General features: G+C 34.5%; 1 protein-coding gene across 8 annotated transcripts in view; it reads right to left on the reverse strand.

Annotated features, from left to right (window-relative positions):
• Nav3 (neuron navigator 3) overlaps positions 1 to 22,143 on the reverse strand; it is an 802,778-nt gene that overhangs the window by 319,837 nt on the left and 460,798 nt on the right. The gene's annotated exons all lie outside the window — the stretch shown is intronic.

Genomic DNA, 22,143 nt, shown 5'->3' on the forward strand with positions numbered 1-22,143 from the left:
GCATGTGTATCTACCACATGTTTTTTAATATACAGAGGAATATTTACAATGTGCTTTAAAACTTACTAGCAAAAGTCAATTCAGTTTATGATGAAATAAAATTAAATGCAAAAGAATAATGAAAATCGTGACAATGTGCAGGAGAGAGAAAAGAGAAATATGAGAACCATGAGGCATGTCAGGGTCCAATTTAGGGCAAAGTTACCATTTTAAGTATTTTTCTTGAAAAGCAAAAAGACATAACAAAAAAGTTATCAATTTAGTCTTTGCATCACCCAAAACTGTTCTTCCAAGAGAGCAGCATCTGATTTTCCGTAAGCATAAAAGATTACTTTATCTGTCATGAAAGCCTAGCCCTAGGAGTCAAAGCCATAGCCCAGATGACTATATATTTCTCTCAAACAAAGCTGAAAAATTTTAAGGTAGGATTTATAGTTCGATCATTCCTGAGACCTATTTCCATTAATAGTCGCTAGTACTTTACAATGTATTTTCTAAGGTGACAATTTGGGAACATAACTGAATCCTAAAGAAAGTTAACAGTGAATACAACAAAATACACTAAAAATTGCATGAATTAAAGAAAATCACAGTTGAATAGAAATTTTATTTTCCTTTCTCAAATAGATTGAAGAAATATCTCAACCGGTTTTGAACTGACTTTCATTCTCATTCTTCAGGAAGGTAACAGAAGCTCTGATATTACGAATGACATATTCTTAGTAATTTAAAAAAAGAATGAGGATATGTGCTTTCTATAGCTATAGTAAAAAGAAATTAGAATAAATACCTGCCAACTTGTAATGCCAGTCAGTCAACAGGAAAGATTTATGAGCTTAAGTTGGGGTAAAGAACCTCACATCTTCCAAGTAGGAAACCACAGCTGAACTATCCCGAGGAGCTTCACTGCTGAGCAGCGCACACTCAGTTGTATACTTCGTGAGATTTTGTTAGATTTCTTTGGGACTGGGTTTTGGGGACTGGGTTTTAGAACCCCTATTGTTCTATGGATAGGCATGCTTATGTAGCAAGAACTTTCTGTTTGACTCTTTTTCCTGGGATTTATATGAGCAAACTTTTGATTTGTGAGCCTTTGCTTTCCCTGAAGAAAAGTGGTCAGACTGAAATGAAAGTGGAGAGTCTCCCCTCATTCTGGGAGTCAAATTCCCACAGTGTGAAAAACCACAATGAGATAGTGTAATAAAATATGGCCGTGAGTTTCCATCTGTCTTCAACAGAGCTGTTTTCTCACCGATTCTTCTGGTAAATCTCTATTAAAATGGTGTATGTAAACAGTTGGAGTCTTCTAACTTTAACATATTGGCTACATGCATTACATATTGAGAACCTGAGGTATGGGTGAACCTTGAAAATCATAATTAACAACACAGGCCTCAACAAATATTTCCTGGAACATATGTATTTTGAGTCAAATTCTTCTCATCCACATGGAACCCTATCCCCCCTAAGCCCCCTGTCTCCCATTTTCCTTTTCTTTTCATGTTGTCCACCTCCCATGAATAGTGAATTTTTCAAGTCATACTCCAGAGCTTAAAATACAGCAATGTATTTTACAATGTGGATGATGGATAACTTTTTGAAATATTATAAGCGATTGTGTTTTATTTCAGAAGCCACTGCCAAAAGTAAAATCACAGACCAGATTCCTAACTCCCTTGGAACTCTCCTATAGAAGTGACCCCTTGAAATTCCTAAGGCCGCGAAATAAATATGGATTATATTTTGTCTCAAATGCAAAAAGTATTTTTCACTTTTGGCAAAGTGCAGGGAGGTAGCATTTGGAAACTGAAGTGGATTTCCTTTTCCATATGCAACCTCTGCCTTTATAAACATACTGAGAGCAAAAAAGCAAACAAAACAACAACAGAATTTTGTGTGATAAAAACATAATCAACTTCATATCATTGTAAATATAAGGGTATGGGGGGCATCATTTTTCATCCAAATATTTCTACATAATACAGTTTTAGATAAAAATGGTTTTATATCTGAATATTTAACTAACAAACATTTTTGCAAAAACATTAAACTGTGACTGAGTCCTTTAAGGAAAGATAACCACCATGGCAGACTTTTTCTCAAATCTTACTTTTCCTTATTTATTAAAGAATCTGAAATATCATATATAACTAAAGATAATGGCTTAAAATTAAGGGAAAAGGACCTGTTAGGAACCAAAAAGATGATATTTTAAGATTTATCATTACAAGTATTGCAGAATACTTGAATGAAACAGAACTGGTTATATTTTTTTATTTTGAAAGCTGAGGTAGTAAAACTTTTAATAATTCAAAAGTTTGGATCTTCTTATTCAATGTAACTATTACCACTAAAATAATACCCCCAAATAACTAATTTTCACATGCCTTAAAATAAAATAAAAACTAAAATCTTGGAGATTAAAAGCCCACATTAAGCATAGGCCCATAATGCCAGCAGCTCAGGAGGCTAAGGCAGGAGGATCATGAGTTCAAAACCAACCTTAGCAATTTAAGCAATCCCCCCCCCCCAAAAAAAAAAAAAGGCCCATGTAATTTCAGGCACTGAAAAAAGATTTTTGACTCTCAGAAAAAATCTCTGTGAAGGTCATATTATAATATTCATTTTAGAGATTAAAAGAAATGACAGTAAAAATCAGAAATAAGTAGGTTTGAATTCCCCTTTAACTGGCATTGCACTTTTCTGATAAGCCAAATGGATGTATGTGGTGTAAAAAGAGTTAAAGAATTATTCAATGAAAAACCATAAAAATAGTTTTAAATATTCAACATTGTTAAATGAAGTCCTAAGAATAAGCATATAATCACTGTTTCATTGTTCAAAGTAAGATAAAATTTACAGTCCCTGAAGATCTATATAACTTGTTTTCAGAAAAGATAACTCCTTATTTTCATTTCAAACCATTCAAATTTTAAACTATGAAATACAACAATGACTGGGAAACATTTTTTAAAGCACTTCATAATATTCAGATATTGTTCATAAAAGAGATTCAAATAGTTATATTTTCCCAGTTTTCAAGTTAATATTTTAAAGTTATGAGTTCACAAGCACTGTAAAATAATTTAATAGTAAAGGTGTTATTTTTATTTTCTTTTTGATTACATCAGAGTCGAACCAGGATATTCCTCCCATTAGGAAAATATTACAAAAGGTAATAGTTTTCAATTATTTTGGGAGTGAAAAATCTTAATTCAATGATTGAGTAAAGCCAAATATAGCCTTGATTCAATTAAATATATATTTTTGACATGGATTTTTACACATGAGAATGAAGGAAACAAATCTCAGGTGGGCTTTCTGTGAGAGAAAACTGGTCTAAAGTCTCAACCGACAGTGAGTAGAATTTGTGAGCAACATAGCAGTACATGCTCCTAATTTTCATCCTCTCATTTTCATTTCAGAAAGTGTTATTTTTTTCAGACATTAATAGCCACTTGTTAAAACAATAAACAGTAATACAGACAGCCAAGACCTACAATCACTACTATTTGCTGAAAGAGAATAAACAACATGGAATTTAAAGTTCTTAGCAAATATCTACTGGTAAAAAGAATTGTATTGTGTCCCATTTCACTCCATATCATATGTCTGAGGATAAAACGGATTTCTGAAAAATTATATTAAAATAATACTATATTAAACTTACAGAAAAATTTTAATAATAAAACTTACATAAACTCTATAACATTTATTATGAAAACAGTACAGATCTGTATCAGCTAAAATTTGCTACATAATTCATGGTCAAAAATTTGATGATCTGAAACAAAAATCACTTTTTTATCTCCTGATACTGTAGATTGACAATTTAGTCTAAGGTCACGCATGAAGCTCTTCTGCTGATTTTGTCTAGGTTCTCTCATGTATCTAGAGTAGGCAGGCAGGCAAGCAAGGACGCATGCACAAATCAGGCATTACCTGACTGTTGGTTGGAGCCCTGGATCATGTGCTATTTATTATCCAGCAGGCTAGCTCATGCTTATTCATGTAAGATTTTCAAGGGTATCAAGTAGAAAAGCTATTGTCCTTTGAAGCTTAGGCTTGTATTTCTACAGTATCTCTTCAACTGTATTCTATTCCAAGGCCAGTTTAGATTCAAGATGAGAGTAAATACATGCCAGTACCTCACCTTGATGGGAGGAGCTACAAAGTATTATATAATTTTTACAATATATAACAATGTGACTGAAAAGAGACCTTATGAAATTTAAAATACTTATCCTTTATGGATATCACTGGAAACTGATTCTATCACACTATCTTCTCCGATTTTGAAAGAGTATTACTACATTAGTAGCCAAGGGAATAATAAAAACACCAAATTTTGATTTTAGCAGATTTTCTGATGATGATATGATACTTTTTTTCTGATAACAGGGATTGAACCCAGGAGTGCTTAACCACTGAACCACATCCCAAGCCCTTTTTTAAAAAATTATTTTTCATTTGTGAGACAGGAAGTCATTAAGCTGCTTAGGACCTTGCTAAGTTGCTACAGTTGGTCTTGAACTTGGTATCCTCCTGCCTAAATTTCCCAAGTTTCTAGGATTATAGGCATGTATCACTATGCCTGGCAATGCCATTTTTTCCCCAAATAATACACTGAAATTCAGGCAATTCAAGAAAACAGGATAATTTCACAAATATTTTGACAATAACAAATTTAAATGTTAGTTAAGAGATCATTGTCTCTTTGAATTTTTTAGAAGATGCTCAAAATACTAACCAATACTAATCAATATTTCTAAGTAATAGATGTCTAGAATTGATATTTAGATGGCATTCCATGTGATTTAAAACTTGAGGAAAGATATGGAGAAAATACAACATAATTAGAAAGAAAACATTGGAAATTAACACTGATCGATTTTAAATCATATGTTACCCCGCCAGGAAAAATGTGGCAAATATTTTGTTTTTTTATTTCCAATCATTTCATTGCATACACACTCATACATCACACCCACGCAACTGAGTTATAGTGATATATATCTCTATATCATGCCTTTTTCAACCCCCGTTATATCAAAAGCATAGTTCTACATTATAAAATGTTCTTGGAACACAAGATTTCTAATAATTAGCAATTTTTGTGTATTTATAAATTAACTTAAAAAGTTAGAAGCCACTTGCTTGACAACAATCATAAGACCTGCAGGATGAACTCATAGTTGTTCAAATTTAGTATAAGAAAATAGTATGAGAATTGGCAAAAAAGTATGATAAAGCCATGTTATGCTGGATCCAGTTGTAGAAACCAATGGAATTGTGGTCTCTTTGCTGATAAAACATCATCTGGACTATTGCTATCTATTAATCTTAATTTTTAGATGTCAGTAACTAATTAGGCCACGTCTAAAAAAGAATTTAGACAATGAGGAATCTAGAATCCCAACCATGTGGAATATGGAAAGCCTCTACTCAGAAGAAAATAAGGTGAATCCTTTTATTTTCTTACCACATTGTATGATTGTAAATGCTAAAAAAAAAAAATCATACACTTGGACATATCTGCTTTCCAAGGTCAACTCTGAGTGTATCATCTTTGTATGACTAGAAATCACACAAATCTGGGATGTGACACGATACATATAATAACTATTGAATGAATAAATATGTGAAAGAATACATTCACAAACTAAAAACAACAAATTAAAAGTATAGAGAAGCAATTTTCTAAATAAATATAAGCAAAAAAATACATACCAAATGAGATACTAACTTCTGGTCATTGAAAGGGCTCTGTCAAACTAATTATAAAGAGATAAGTATATGAAATAAAAAGTTTTATTGGATTATTTCATGAATTTGGAATCAGCTGACATAACAAAATGTGACATTAACGTTTTTAGAATATAGGTAAGATTACCTTTATTCTCCATGTTTTAGTATATATGTTTAAAAGTAACTATCAAACATTCAATTCTGTACATAAAATGGGATGTAATATATATATATATATATATATATATATATATATATATATATATATATATAATAATAGCTTTGTGACCTTAGAACAGCAGAATTTTTTAAAAAAGACATGTTCATTTATGTTAACCTTAAGAACTCAGGTTTCTCAAAAGACACCAACTAAGGAACACAAAGGCGCTGGGTTCTGTGGCATGTGCCTGTAATCCCAGCAGCTTGGGAGGCTGAGGCAGTAGGGATGTGAGTTCAAAGCCAGCCTCAGCAAAAATGAGGTTCTAAGCAACTCAGGAAGACCCTGTCTCTAAATAAAGTACATGATAGGGCTGGGGGTGTGGCTCAGTGATTGAGGGCCCCTGAGTTCAATCCCTAGTACCACCCCCTTCGGAAAAAAAAAAAGAAAGAAAGAAATGAAAAGGCAAGACAATCCACAGAATGGAAAAAGATGTTTTAAAAGTATGAATTCAACAAAGGACTCATATCCAGAAAATAGAGAAAATTTCTATAAACCATTAAAGAAAGAGACTCACTACTCCTTAGAAAAATAGGCAAGAAACCCGACCAGTCAGTTCACAAAGAAGGATACCCACTGATCATGAAATATATGGAAAGATGAACAATTGCATTCATCATCAGAGAACTGCAGATCAAACTCCAATAAAATCTCACAGCACAGAAAACACTAGTGACCTCATAGCAATGGAATACCTGGGAGCACAGATGTGGAGCAAACAGATACATTTAAGATTGTAGGAAAGTGAACTGGTATAACCAGTTTGGGAAACTGTGGCAGTATCTGCCAAAACTGGGTATATGCACTACCTGTGACTTAGCAATTTTACACATTGTTTCTTATAGCTACAAAAGGAAGGAACATTCACAGCAGCATTAAGAATAGATCCTAAAACTATAAGCTATCCAAAAGTCCACATTAACAACAGAATAAAAAAATATACAGAGTGGGAAAATATACATCTATGAAAGTAAACAATTGTAATTGCAAATATCAGACATTGCAAACTGATTTGTACTAGTTACATAGATGTTCCTTTTTTGGAAAATTTATGAATTCTAGATATATGAAAACTATATTTTTGGTGTGTGTTTATTATATATATATCTCAATACAAATTTTAGACTATAGTAAAATTCATTTAATGTTTTCTAGCAAGCAGATTATTTGACTTTTCACAAACATACAGTAAATAATGTGCTCTCTTATGCTTCCTAAGTGTGATAAAAAAAATTTAAACATCTATTTGATGAGTTATTCCATTGTCACACATTAACTTTTTAATGAGCAGCCCACATCTATCAACACTTTCCAAGACTGCTTACCATTTCTTAAAGATCATTACTTATCATCCACTTCTGTTTTGATTTTGTAAATGAAGCTATTGTTATATTTATTACTGTATTAATAGTGCTTGTACCTTCAAGCTAAATCTATGAGAATTACATGATCGGTAGTAGCTAAGGCATCTTATTCATGTTACTTAGTTTGTTATGCCCTAGTTTCCCTATCTGTGAAGGGGAATATAAAACAGATGAAGACTAAATGAGAATCCACTTAAGTCATCTCTAACTATACTGACAAGTACTTCTCAACAGATTACAGACATTATTGTTAGTGGCATTCCATGAGGTTGTGGGAATATAGTCATTGAGACAAATATTAAAAAATGTTTAAGACATTCTTAAAAATATATGTAATTATCAATTTCACCATATTATGATGTGCATATTCATTATATTTATGTAAAAGGAAATATGTTTTTAAGACAGTAAAACACCATTTTTTTGTTCTCCTTAGTTGACCTACAGTTCCTCTATTTATTGAAATAATGCCACTATTTCCAAAAGACAGAATTTAGATTATAGGAAGTAACTCATTGCATAGCTGTATTTTAACCATACTTTTAAGTTCATATTGACAAAGTAGTCCTGAAACTCCAGTTTTACAGATGGCCAAAGCATTTTCCAAATTCAGAAATTTCCTTTTACCTGTCAAATGACAATCTAGTACTACCAGAAAATAGTAGTACCATAACACAATGAAGAGTATGCAGGATATATTTTTAGAGAACCTAATTGTGAAGTGAAGATAAATAAAAGTAAAAAATAGCAGAAAGAAAGAAAGGGCATTCAGAAAGGTTTTGCCTAAAGGTAGGATAACATTAGAATCCCTAAGAAGGAATCTGGTACCTTCATGCTCTGGGATTAGGCCCAGGATTGATTGTTTGATAAGAAAAATTCCAAGAAAAGCTCCAGAGTAAGGTAAAAGCCAAGAGGACTTGCACTCCGCTTGTCAGTTAGTAGCTGGGAGGGTCAAAAACCAGAGTGTCCTTGCCAATATGTATGTCACTGTAGAGGAAAAATGGCAACAAGATATAGGCAGAAAGTTTTGAGACAGCATCTCTGATATGCATGAATCTAGAAACTTCTACATTTCCCAGTGGGGGTATGCAGAAATACTGTAAGGACTAGTGTGCCCAGATAGCATGCATTGAGATAAGGCAGATGCAGAATACCGGCAATGGTTGCTAGCAAAATCCAAGGATCACATGTCAGGAGAGAGCAGCAAAGCACACCCAGTGACCAAGCTGGATGAGGCCATCTCAACAGAGACCAGCAAGGATCCAGATGGCAGCAAGTGGGCCACAGATTCTGTCTCCCTCTATCTGCCCTTATCCTGAGGACAAAAAACTTGTCTAGCACGCTTCATCATCCATCATCCAAAAACATTTTATAAATAAGGAGAAACCTCATGAAGACAAGGAAAAATTTCATTGACAAGAAGTTGGATCTTAAAATTTACAATTTTTTTTATTATTTTTAAGAGGTTTTCTTTCTTACATCCAAAGAAAAGTCTAATTTAGGTTTCTCCCATCCTCAACAAAGTTGCTTCCTAGCACCATCAGCAGGAGATTCAAGTTTAAGAAGAGATATATTATACAAACTATTTAGTTACACTTTCTTATATATCTGAGGAGGAGTGAGTCTTAAATCCCTGTAGGCAAAACATAAATTATAACACATTTGGCTGAATTTACTACACAGCAGCAGACTTACAATTACTTAGAGGAGGAGCCAGATCATACATCACCCTAAACCAAGAAAACTCAATTAACATCTATGTACCCACTATAGGTGTAGACTATGGACACTGCTACTGAACCCAGTCATCTCACCAGTTGCATCCTAAGAAGGAAAGCAAAGAATACCAAGACACTTCAGCTGTGGGTGCATGACTCAAACAATCTCCTTACTGATTCTCCAACAAGGCTATGGCTGACTTTCTCTTAGGCTATGAACATAGAATTTCATAGTAAAGTCATAGCCATTTTTCTAAGCAGGATTTTTTATAGTAACATAAGTAATTGTTAACAAATGGAATCTGGCATAGGATTTTATATTTGTTTTTTTAAATTGGAATAGAGAATTTTATATGCACTTTTTAAAATGACAGGACCATTTGAGATAAATCCATTTGAGATAAGCTAAGTTTTAATTTTGTCCATGTATAAAAAGGAGATACTTGTATTAGTAGATCCTCCATTGTCCTTCCATTCTCAATACTCTGTATTTTATGAGATAGGTTTGGAGACACAAATGACGATCACTATATTGAGGTAGTTTTGCTCCAGATGGACTTAGTATACACTATACTAATGCCAAAATTATGATAGTGTAGACCTTCCTTAGTTCACAGAAATAGCAGAGCTGATATTTCATAGGCAAGAAATCATGAATATGACTTAGTATAACTCTTTCTGAAACACAGGCATGAGGTAAATCATGAGTCAAAGGAATAAAATTATTTAAAAAATCACTGTTCTTTTTAATTCAACGACTATGTCTAAATACCTGTCATATGCAAGAAATTATGTTACGGAATCTCAGGAGACAGAAACATGAATTAAGTCAGCTTCTCATTAAAGGGAAAGTTTATGTGAGAAATTTCATTTCTATAATGTTGGCTGAACTTTGAATGATTGCCAGTGCTACAGCTGTGCTTGGTGAAACTATTCTGCCAACAGTCTCTAGGAATGAGGAGCCATCCAAATCAAGGACAGCATACTATTATACAGCCTTCCCTGAGAGATTCAAAGCTTGTGATCTACAAACCTTTATTAACAGGACAAACATAGCACAATAAATCTTTTCAAGTATATATCAGACTCAGTAGAATCACACTGAGGAATCTGATTCTTTTTTCTTTATTAAGGCACTTTTTCTCCTTTTACCTAGTTCTACCCTCTAAAATAAAGAACAAGGGGATTTAAATTATTTAGTGCTCCAAAACATACACAAACGTAATATACACTTTGCTTGATAGACAATAAGGTAGGTACCTCTTTATCCCTTATGTCACTGACAGAATAAATAGTTCCAAATGTTTAGGAAGTTATGAAGTTATCTGATGTATGAAAAATGGTACAAGCTCATTATTCAATATTTGTAGTGCAAGACAAGGTTCTGCGATGGCTCCAACATGACTATATCCAACAGAGAAGAGGTTTTGATTTATTTGGACTAAAATACTTTGAGTATAGTAGAAGGAGACTAAGAACTTCTCCCTGGTATTTCCCATTCAGCAATTTGGGTCAGATTTGCAAAGTTACTCCATATGCTGGATCTTACATTTATTCAGTGGCCTTGCTTAACAGCTAGTAGCAAAAAGCACCTCCTTTCTTCAGAACAGTCCTGTTATTTTAACATGGCTGTTTCTATTTATAGAGTTACACAATCCATTTGGTTCCTTCTTCCTCCCCATCTGAGACAGAGTTTACAAAAAGAAACCACAGTCATTACATAAAAGCCTTGCCAGGAAATCCAAGTGTTGTTTTCTGGAGGAAAATAAAGTACCCGCACCTTGACTTACTTCTCACTCATCCTAAATCACATCTGCTCTTTGCAACACTTTCTTCTGGCTGAAGAAATTGGTCTGAAGTTTTTACTATGATCAGTAGAAGGCCATCTTTGCTCTTTTGACTCTTCATATTGTGGTTTTATAGATGTCCTGTAAATGAAAGCCTGGTGCACAACAGGAAGCCCACACTGCCAAGTCCTTTGGGGACCAGTAACACATACCTAAGAGGACCCAAGTGGCAAGACATTAGAACAAGTGGTTACAGAGTGCCATTTGAAAATAAGGAAGAAAAAGGCCAGAGCCTCACTCTGTTCTAAATGGAGTGGCAGCTGTACCAGCTGGATCTATTCAAATTAATACTGTGACAGTTTGGCATATCAGGGTACTGTTCCCTAAAAAACTAAAACAAACTGCACATGAAGCAAAATGAATTCAGGGATAAGACTTTTAAAAATTTCTTATGAGTCCTTACAATATTAAACTTAACCAAAATTTAATTAGCATTAAGGCTGCAGAAGAGACAGGAAAATATCATTGTCTGATCCCCATACTTTGTGCAGCAGATCTGCTTATGCAGAACGAATGAGAAAGTATCAGGAAGAAAGAACTACAGGTAAAGCCAGTACCTGAGCTACTCTCTGATCATTCTCCCTACACAACTTTCCTGTTAAATTCTCTGCTGTTATCTTTCAGTTGTAATTTCTTTGATTCTCTCAGCTTGATACACATAGAACATACATAAAGGCCAAAGAAAACGTGTTTAGTGCCTGAGGAAATTCATTTTTTGCTTGGGATAACTGGACAAAATGTCATGTAATTCCTCTCCTGAAGGTAAAATATGTTGTGATCTTGAAGGCAATTTTTCTTTATACAATCAAAATGGTAAAGGACAATAGGTGACCTTACAAAACAAAGTTCTAGAATCGAAGATTCTCTCCCATACAAATTCCTCTGGTAATTTGGGTTGTGGACAAATGTTTCTTCCTTTTTGTACTCCCCAAACATTCTGTCAATGGTCTATTGTTAAAGCCTGGACTTCTCCTCAGACCACATCCTGTCTTATGAGAAGAAGCATGCTTTTGAAATAAAATGAAAGTCCTGACCTCCATGTGCAAGCTTTGAAGGTACAGAGAAAACAAATTCACTACAGGACCCCAAGATACCATGATATTGAACTCAAGTCCCATAGACATGTTGGAAATTGATGAACTGAGGAAACTAATATATTCATTTTATTGGCAATTATATTCCTTTTTCACAAAAGGAAATGGGATATTCATAGCTAGTTAAAATGGTACAGATATGGAAAGAGGAATGTATGTGTATATTATATATATATATATAAAATATACACACATATATATATATATATATATATATAAAATATACACATACACACTTAAAACTCATTTATATAAATCATTCTTCGACTAACTACAATTTCTACAAAAAATTTGAAAAAATACTATCAATGAATGGACTATCCTATTAAATCTGAAACAGAAGTGATGATATCTGATAATAAATCTTTACTAAGGCAATAAGATATTTTAAAATTGATAAATACATATTTCTAACAATTATAAAATTAGAATAATGACTATTAAAATTAAATCCAAGACAAAACTAAAGAAAAATTGATAACAAGTATAAGCAACCATTCCAGTTTTCCAGGGACTGAAGTATTCCCCAAACAATAAAGACTCTCAGTTCTAAAATCTAAGCACTACTGGTTGCCCTGGGCTTTTCCTGTCAGAAATACCTTTCAATATGTAACACACTAATATTAAATCTCCTGTGTTAATTCATTATGCAAAACAAAATGTATAAACTTTTAAGGAATAAGGTGTGTATGTGTGTGCTGACGATTGAACCCAGGGCCTCAGACTTGCCAGGCAAGCACTACGTGAGCTATATCCTCAGCCCACCCCAGGAATAAACTTCTTGATAACAGAATCTCAGAGTTCATAAAGCAGGAAACATAAAATATTAATCTTTACTAAAAGATTTTAATGGAGGCAGACCTGACATTTGAGAGATTCTGTGATGTTTAGTATTAGATGCATTTGGGGTGTTTGTCACCTTCAAACTGAACCCATGTTCCCAGCTACATCTATCTGTCCTTCCCTTTCCTTCCTAGTGCTCATTCAACCAGAACTGGGGACCCGGATAAAGTGTCAGTAGCTTTAATGTGATCTTTGGAATGCATTGAATTTTTAAAGCTGGAATTTTGATACACTTATTTTTTTTTAAAGTTAGGCTTGTCAAACTTTAAAATGGCAGAATGAAAGAACAATAAATAGCCAATCCGTTTTTAAAAAATCAACTACTGTTCCAAATTTAAGTGGATAATAAAAATTTCTATTCCCTACTTTTTTTATTTTAGTAAGCTTAAATAGAGGTTAAAAAAATCATTGAACAATAGTGAAGTAAAATAAGGATTTTTGTGGATAAGCTTCTTCCCAAGAATACATCCTTTCAGCAAAGGAATAATTAAAGTACTCAAATTCTCTTAATTGCTATAGAAAAGTCTGAAATAAGGTCATTCAAGGTTAGGATGATAGAAGTTTTTAGTCAAAGCTTGATAGTACCTGGTTCTGTCTTCCAGGGACAGTCTCAGGTTACCCTCAATCTCAGCACAAGCAAATCCATGGTTCAGTCCATAAGCCACTATTGAGACTTTTTTTATTCAAACAACACTGCCTGAATTTTGGAGTTTTACTGGTATTTCATAAGATCTGCTACTCATTTCATTAAAATTCATGGAACCAGGAAATTTTGAGTAACACATAGACATTGATGTATTTATTTCAAACTGTATGCATATTTCTCCTTAAAGTTTGGAGTAATAATATTCTAAAAACAAAGAATAGCTCTGTACTAAAAATTATGTCTTCATAATGTCTCACCCACTTCCAAAACAACACATATGTGGTAGCTTCATATTGCTATGATCTAATATTATTTTGAAGAATACTTTATATTCAGAGCATTTTAAATATACACTATAATTTTAATTCTATCCAAAATTAAGGTGAGGTTGACATTCTTGTCTTGCAGTTGAGAAAACTGAGTAAAACATGCATAATCTATAAGAGAGTACAAGAGAAGAAACAAAGGCCAAGACAATCTTTCTGATTAGAAATTTAGTGATCTCCCACTGCTGCCCTTGTGTTGTATGTAACATACTCTATATATTTAGTTTACAGAAGAAATAAAATGTGATTACATCATATGTATGTATATGAATATATTCATCTTCCTCAGTGAATATTTAATAGAATTAAAACAAAAAATTTAATCAAGTCCATGTAGGAAAATAAGATAGAAAACATTGACTAAAATTTTGAGTAAAAATATGTTGCACATCCAGAAACTGGAAAAGGCATGAATCTTTTGAGCAATATTAGCTCACACTTTGGGCAAAGCTATGGTCTGAATGTGTCCCCCCAAATTCAGATTGAGACTTAATTGTCAATGTAATAGTAATAAGAGATTTTTGTTTGTTTGTTTGTTTTCGTTTTTGTTGTGCTGGGGATTGAACCCAGGCCCTCACGCATGCTTGTCAAGTGCTCTGCCACTGAGCTACTTTCCCAGCCCACAATTAGGCTTTTAAGAGGTGATCAGTTGTGAGGGCATGGCCTATGTGGATGAGATTAGGGCCCTTTTAAATGGCTTAAGAGAGTGCATTTGCTCTCTCTAGCCCTTGCACCATGTGAAGACAGCATATTCCTTCTCTCAGGAAAATGTAGCTACAAGACACCATCTTAGTTTTAGAGACTTGTGTGTCCTTATACACAAAACCTGCTGGACTCTACATCTTGGCCATCCCAGCCTCCCAAATTGAGAATTCATTCATTTTGTTTATAAATTATTCAATCTGTGTCATTTTGTTAAAATAACACAAATGAACTAATATAAGCACTAATTATTTTTAATTTATTGGTTCTTTTTTGTTATACGTGTTAGCAGAATCCATTTTTATATAAGTAAACAAGCATGGACTGTATCTTGTTCTAGTTAGAATCTCATTCTTATGGATGTACATTCTTTTCTCTAGGTTTATTCTTTTCCAAAACAACCCATATGTGGTAGCTTCATATTGCTCTGATCTAATATTATTTTGAAGAATACTTTATATTCAGAGCATTTTAAATATACACTATAATTTTAATTCTATCCAAAATTAAGGTGAGGTTGACATTCTTGTCTTACAATTGAGAAAACTGAGTAAAACATGCATGTTGTTCTTTTCTTCTTGCAACCCTATTTCATTTGTATATTTTTTGAAATTTTGAATATTGTGTAAGTGTGCTAGTCAGCATCTCATTGCTGTGACAAAATACCTGAGACAAGCAACTTAGAGGAGAAAATACTCATTTAGTTTACACTTTCACAGGTTCCAGGCTATTGCCTGCTAGCTCCATAGTTCTGGGCCTCAGGTGGGGCAGAACACCACAGCATAAGGGCATGGCAGAAGAACACTGCTTACTTCATGATAGCCAGGAAGCGAGAGAGAGAGAGAGAGAGAGAGAGAGAGAGAGAAGAATAGGCTAGAGACAAGCTACAGTCCTCAAGGACATGCCTCCAAGGATTATTTCCTATATTTTCAACTAGGTCCCACTTCCTGAGCTTTCCACTGCCTTCTAATTGTCTATTAATTTATAAAACCTAATCTACTGATGAGATGATGGACCTTTTTATCCAATCATTTCTTAAAAGCCCCATCTCTAAGTATTGCTACACTGGAAGCCAAACCTTCAGTATATGAAACTTTGGTGGGCATTCCAGATCCAGATTTAATAATAAGTTGTTTTTTTTTAATTTCTAGTAAATTATTTTAATTTTTATCTAAACCATTGGTTGTAAACTGGGGCAACCTTATGTGGGATGAAGTATTCTTGAAATAAATGAAAATATTCTTTCTTATCACAACAGAGGGAAAAACCTGTTTCTAAATAAAACAAGCACACTTCAAACCTGTAATAAAGGTAATGATTGTTGAAATCTGAATGATAATCACTTCTGATATTTCTAGGTGATATTAAATAGGAATTTAATGTTACAAAAGAAGAATATAGAGATTGTAGATTCCTATAAAGAGCTCCAGTTGTTGCAAGTATATTTCCCATAATGCCTATAATGTTGAGAGAAGCTGTTACAGGCATTCGTACATACTTAGGCAAACACACAGAGTAAGTGATATTTGCTGATCGATTAATCAACAAAGACAGGAAAAGTCACCCACAATCTATGAAGTAGATCTGGAATTAGTAACTAAAAGATTCACATTTTCCAAAATAGAAGGCTTTCATAGACTACAATAGATCTCAATGGAATCAGAGGAAAGTAGCTAAGAGAACATATTGTGGAAGAATCTGATAAACACTTGGGCAGTTGAGGAGGGCAATGCACAATATGGATATCACAGCCAAAGGAAGGAAGAGACATCTATAGAAAACAAGATGCTTAGAAGGGAAAAGAAACGTGAAACAGAATCCAATATATCAAAACAATAATAACAGAAAAAGTTCTGATAAACATATACTCTGTAAAAACACAATAAATTGTGCCAAAAAAGGCACAGCAAGATTATATTTAAATTGTGAGCATTTACAGATAATAAAGATAAATACAAAATCTGTGCATTTTTTAGTCTAAAAAGTGATCAATTTAATTTGGTCCAACCTAAAGCTAAACAATAAATATTTCAAAGAAGAAACCTAGGTATAGTCTCATATGCATAATTAATCTAAAGACCAATAAAATCATTCAGAAAGTCATCTTGCCCTTGGAAAGAGGCTTCTCTGTAGCGCTCTTTACAATCTAGAATTCAGGTTTTACATTGGCTTGTCCTTTCTGGTTTCCATAAGTGACACAAGAGTTTCCAGGACCTGAAAACATTATGAAAGTAGAAGCAAGGGGGCAGGACCAAATTGGACGGGGGTGGGGGGGAAGCTGCTTTCAGAGTGGGACTAGAGATCAACAGGCTCAAAGAAAGAGAGAGAAAGAGAGAGAGAGAGAGAGAGAGAGAGAGAGAGAGAGAGAGAGAGAGAGAAGGTAGTTATCAAACTCATGGAGTAGGAAACAGTTGGAGATGTCAGGAGAACACAGCAAGTGTTTTATAGCATACGTTTGTGTACATAGGCCTGGTTTATTTTTTAAAAGACGGATTTACTACAAGGTCTTTTCTTTCTGTATTTAGAAATTATGGAGTCCTCATATTCAATGTTTTACATTTAAAGAAAGAACCTTACAAATCAGAACAATGAAGGGACAATCTGAAAGACACTTCTGAGTACCTTAGAATATATTTTTAATAAGGCAAATTTTTGCTTAATCTCGAACATTTGACAAATTGCCCTGTCTCCGGCTAACAAAATGCTTAACCCTTTCTTTTAATTTATGGGCACACAGTCTATATTTCCTACCCTGTCTGACCATTACTTATTGTCATATGATTGAGTTCTGACCAGTGCAATTGAGTGGAAGTGATACGTCAAGTTTCCAAGCCTCTTATGAAATCTCACAGTTTTTCTCTTACACTGGCTGAAAGTGGAAAGAAGTGACCAGTAGCTGGAAGGAACCTGGTTTCCAGGGTTGCCATATGCATGTATTAGCAAACTATTTCTGTAAAGGGCAATTTAGTAATTATTTTAGCCTGTGCAGATAATACATTCTCTATTTGACTATTCATCTCTATCCTTGTAGCACAAAAGCAACCACAGACCCCCGCCCCCCCACACACACACACACCATCCTCATGCCTGTGTTCCAAATAAAACTTTATTTCTAAAAAAATGAGCACCCCTATATTTATCCTCTGTGCCAATTTTTTGACCCTTGACCATATGGGGTTATAAAAGTAGTGAAGAATATATTTCTACTATAGTTAGACCCTAAGGTTTTGGATTTGTGCATTAAAAAAGTCATCGTTACCTCAATTAATACAATGCTACTTTGACAATACATAAAGTTTGTTCTAACTCCTTTCTTTATGAAATATTGTGAACCTGCTCATTCCATGTTATCAGAATTTTACAAAAGACTTCACAACATTAAAATATGATAAAGGAAATCAATTCATTGGTCTGTTTTGTTTTTCTTTTATGGAAACTGAATCATGTTATTTTCACAAGGAAAATTGTAAATATTTTTCCTGGCCCTCTCATCTGGTGACTTTTTCTCCAGTAAGAACTGGAACACTTTTTTAAACAAATCATTCTATGATTTGCAATGGGGAAGTCCTGCTATGTAATCAATTAGCATACTTTCCCACAAATATCAAAATTCTCTGCCAGACCCCAGTGATTATTAATACAAAGAAAAATATTTCTTTAAAAAAAGGAAGCAATAGTGGGAGTTGGGGAAGAGGAAGAGTTCAAAATGAGATTTGTCAAAGATCAATTCAGCATTCCTGGCAAGAATCCATAACTTTCCATGTTTTCCTATTACATGATTTAATATCAGAAAGAAAGTAGTACATAGACGTTAATTAGAACTAGGTGGGATTTCCAGCTCCACTCTGAGTTCCGTTTCTAAATCAATTTAATGGGAAAATACTAAATTTGGTATAGCATCCAGCACATGGCAGATACTTAAAAATTAGGGTTTGGGGTTATGGCTCAGTGGAAGAGCACTTGCCTAGCACATGTGAAGCACTGGGTTCGACCCTTAGCACCACATAACAAATAAAATAAAAGAATTCTGTCCATCTACAACTATAAAAAAGATTTTTTAAAAAATCATTAGGGATGGCTGTGATTGCAGCTCAGTGGTACAGCACTTATCTAGCATGCATGAGGCACTGGGTTCAATTCTCATATAAATAAATAACATAAAGTTCCATCAACAATTAAAAGAAAAATTTAAATTTTTTTTAAATCATTAGGGATTATCACTAGCCTTAATTGTCAATTTCTGCCAAGTTCACAAACTATCATTTCCTACTAAACACTACATTTTAGTGTGAATAAAACATATCTATCCATCAAGACTCAGACTTTTCTGAGGTGGTTGATAATAAGTTAATCAAAACATCTACAGATTCTTTTACTAGACTCGTACCTCTTTCATTGCTCTTGAGTTTTGTATTTCAGTATGAAATTTGTTCCATAACATTCTCCTTTTCTTCTTTATTTTTAAATGTCCTACCATTTTCTGGGTTGCCTCACATTTCATTTTATCATAATCTAGACTAAAATATAGACTTAACTGTGTCTCTTTTATACTCAGCATCCTTCTCCTATCCTGAAGTCCAAACTCCTCACAGTGGCATTTAATGCCCATCTTCCCACTGCCTCTAATCAACCCCATCTCTCTGGCTTGCATTCTATGTCCTAGGTTTACTGAATAATCTGCAATTTTATAAAAACAGTACAGTATTTCATTGCTTGCTCTTATGGGTTTTGATCTGGAATATCCCCCAGATATCCATGTGTTGAAGGCTATTCACCAACGCAGCAAGGTTTAAAGGTATTAGAAACTGTAGGCATGTGGGGTAGGGTTGGAAGAGGCAGGAGCATGACCCTAGGGCTGTATCTTATTCTTGGCTCCTTTCCCCCTATCCCTTGGCTTCCTGGTTGTCATGAGCTAAGTAGCTTTCTTCCGCCACACCCCTCTGCCATGTTCTGCTTCACTTCAGGCCCTGAGCAATGGAGTCAGACAACCATGGACTGAAACTTCTGAAACCATGAGCCAAAATAAACCTTTCCTTCTCCAAGATGTTCTTGTCAGTAATGAAAAGCTAACCAAGCACAGAAACTTGTTACCAAGAAGTGGGTTCATTGTTTAAACTATACCTGACCTTTGGGATTAGTTTATAGGAGGAGTTTGAAAAAGTTTGGAGACACAGAGTAGAGATGCCCTAGAATGTTGCAAGTGGAGCTCATCATAGGATTGTTCTGCGAGCTCAGACCAAAGCACCTACAGGAGTGTGGACACTGAAGTCTGTGTTCACGAAGCTTCAGAGGGAATGATGACTCCACTGGGAATTGGACCAGAGGCCACATGTGTTACATTCAGTCAAAGAACTTGTCTGTATCTGTCCATTCCCTGAGATTTTTGTATAAGGCAGAGTTCAAAAGTGATGGACAGCATTCAGGTGGTGGTATGGATTTTGCTGGCTGTCTTTAGCCAGGTTTCCTAAAAGAACTGGAAGCAAAGAACAGAACAGAAAGATTTGGAAAATTTGACATTTGATCAGAAAAAGGGTAAGTTGAAAGTTGGGCAAAAAGGGTATGATTGCTGAAGAGGTTAATACCATTAAAGAGAAACCAAGTACTTTGAATGGAGAAAACAGGAAATATGCCTTGAGGGTGTCTCATTAATCAGCAAGACCTCAGCCATCACAGGCTTAAGTGTGTAAAAGTGTAAACTCATTTGAAAGATTCTGCTTTGAGAAGAGTACACTACTGCAGCACTATGCTCTATAAGTCTAAGAATCTATTTCCCAAGATTTGCTTCACCTTGCTCAGCTGCCCAGGCATGCACTAACCACTGCAGCCATGTTCCAAGTATCCCACATACGGCTCCTGCTGGTGGCAGATCTTCCTATTGCCCACATGGTGTTAATTTTGTGGGAATGCAAAATACTGGAGTTTACAGGGTCATGGAGGCTTCACCCAGATTTTAAAGGAAGACCTCAGAAGTTAAACAACGTATCCCACAACACAATCTGTGTTGACAACCCCTGAAAGGCCAGTGTGTGAAGCTGTGTGAGTGAAGCAAAGACTGCAGTGGAGACACCAGGAAGATAGAGATGCCAGGAATGTGGAATCTTTGCCAAGAAAAGCTATAGACAGCAAGCAGATTTAGCCCATGAGAGAAGCCATGTGGGCTGCAATTAGCAAGGCCACAGGAGTGGGATCCCCTAGCCCTTTGGAGCCCACATTTTGCCACCATGTTGCCTGGATGTCAGATGTTAGCTACAAGACTTACTGTCGTTCCTGCTGTGCTTCGATCTTGCTTTGCTCTCACCCCTTCTTTCTAAGCCCCTATTGCTTCCTTTCCTCCCTTTCGGAGGACCTCTGTACCAAAATAAAATATTTTACAGGAGCTCACAGCTAAATATTTGACTTAAGTCTCAGATGAGACTTTGGACTTGAACTTCTGAGCAATGCTGGAACTATTAAGATTATGGGGATTCTTAGACAGAATTCATTTTATTTTGTGGGATAAGGTATGGGCCTTTGAGGACCAGGGACAGGATGTTTTTGTTTGGATCTGAAATGTTCCCCTGGTGTTTCATGTGTTGAAGGTTTGATGCACAACACAATGAGGTTCAGAGTGACTGTAATCTATACGTAGGTGACACACTAGGAGCATGCCCTTGAGGACTACATTTTGTCCTCTGCCCTTTCTTCTCTCTCTATTTCCTGGCTGCCATGAGTTGAATAGCTTTCATCTGCTATGTTCTTCCGCCATGTTGTTCTGCCTCATCTCAGACCCAGCACAATGAAGCCAGAGGACCATAGAATGAAACCTCTATAATCATGGTCTAAAATAAACCTTTACACCTCCAAGTTGTTTGTGTCACATATTTGGGTCATAGCAATGAAAAGCTGACTGACACACCTGGTAAATGCTATTCTATTGAAAATGTTCCCTTTCCCCATATTTATTTAGCTAAATCAAGTTCACTCTTCAGCATATGGTTGAAATGTTACTTTCCCCATACATGCAGAATTAATCACTGCCTCCTTTATTCTATTGCAAAATTTTATTAAATTTTATATTAATATGTTAGGCAATTATATAATATTATAATACTCATAAGTGATAAATGATAAATGTTGACCACCAATTGTGCACACTAGGTTGAATTAAAAGTTTACATGCACTCCTTTACTCTTTAAAAAGTTATGAGCTAGTTTATATCATTGACTTTATTAAACAGATGAAGAGACTGAGATTTAAGTATCACAATTGACTTTCCAAGTTCATTTTGCTAGGAAATATTGGCACATTCCAAAAAGAGCACTGTGGTTTAGTAAATGCTGCAAACAGGTTAAAGACAAAAGGTATAGTGTTAACCAAGAAGAGACGTTGCTTTAGAAGTTATTGATAAACTCTATGAAATAGAAGTCAGAGATAAAGTAAATCAAATTGAAAATGTGACAAAACAGCAATGAACAGAGATTGTTCTTCAAGAAATATCTGCAAAGTAGAAAATAAGGATACATTCTTTAAAGTAGAAAGAAGAAAATGATTATTCTTTTTATTATTACAATCATTTTAAATAGTTGAAACCTAAGCATGATTAGAAGTTAATTCTAAAATAGCGTTTTTCAATTTGGTTTGATTTTATACTCAATGTT

Source organism: Marmota monax, unplaced genomic scaffold (genome assembly GCF_021218885.2).
Source record: "Marmota monax isolate L192 unplaced genomic scaffold, Marmota_monax_Labrador192_F-V1.1 WCK01_AAM20220418_F8-fsc00146, whole genome shotgun sequence".
In the NCBI taxonomy this organism is placed as follows: domain Eukaryota; kingdom Metazoa; phylum Chordata; class Mammalia; order Rodentia; family Sciuridae; genus Marmota; species Marmota monax.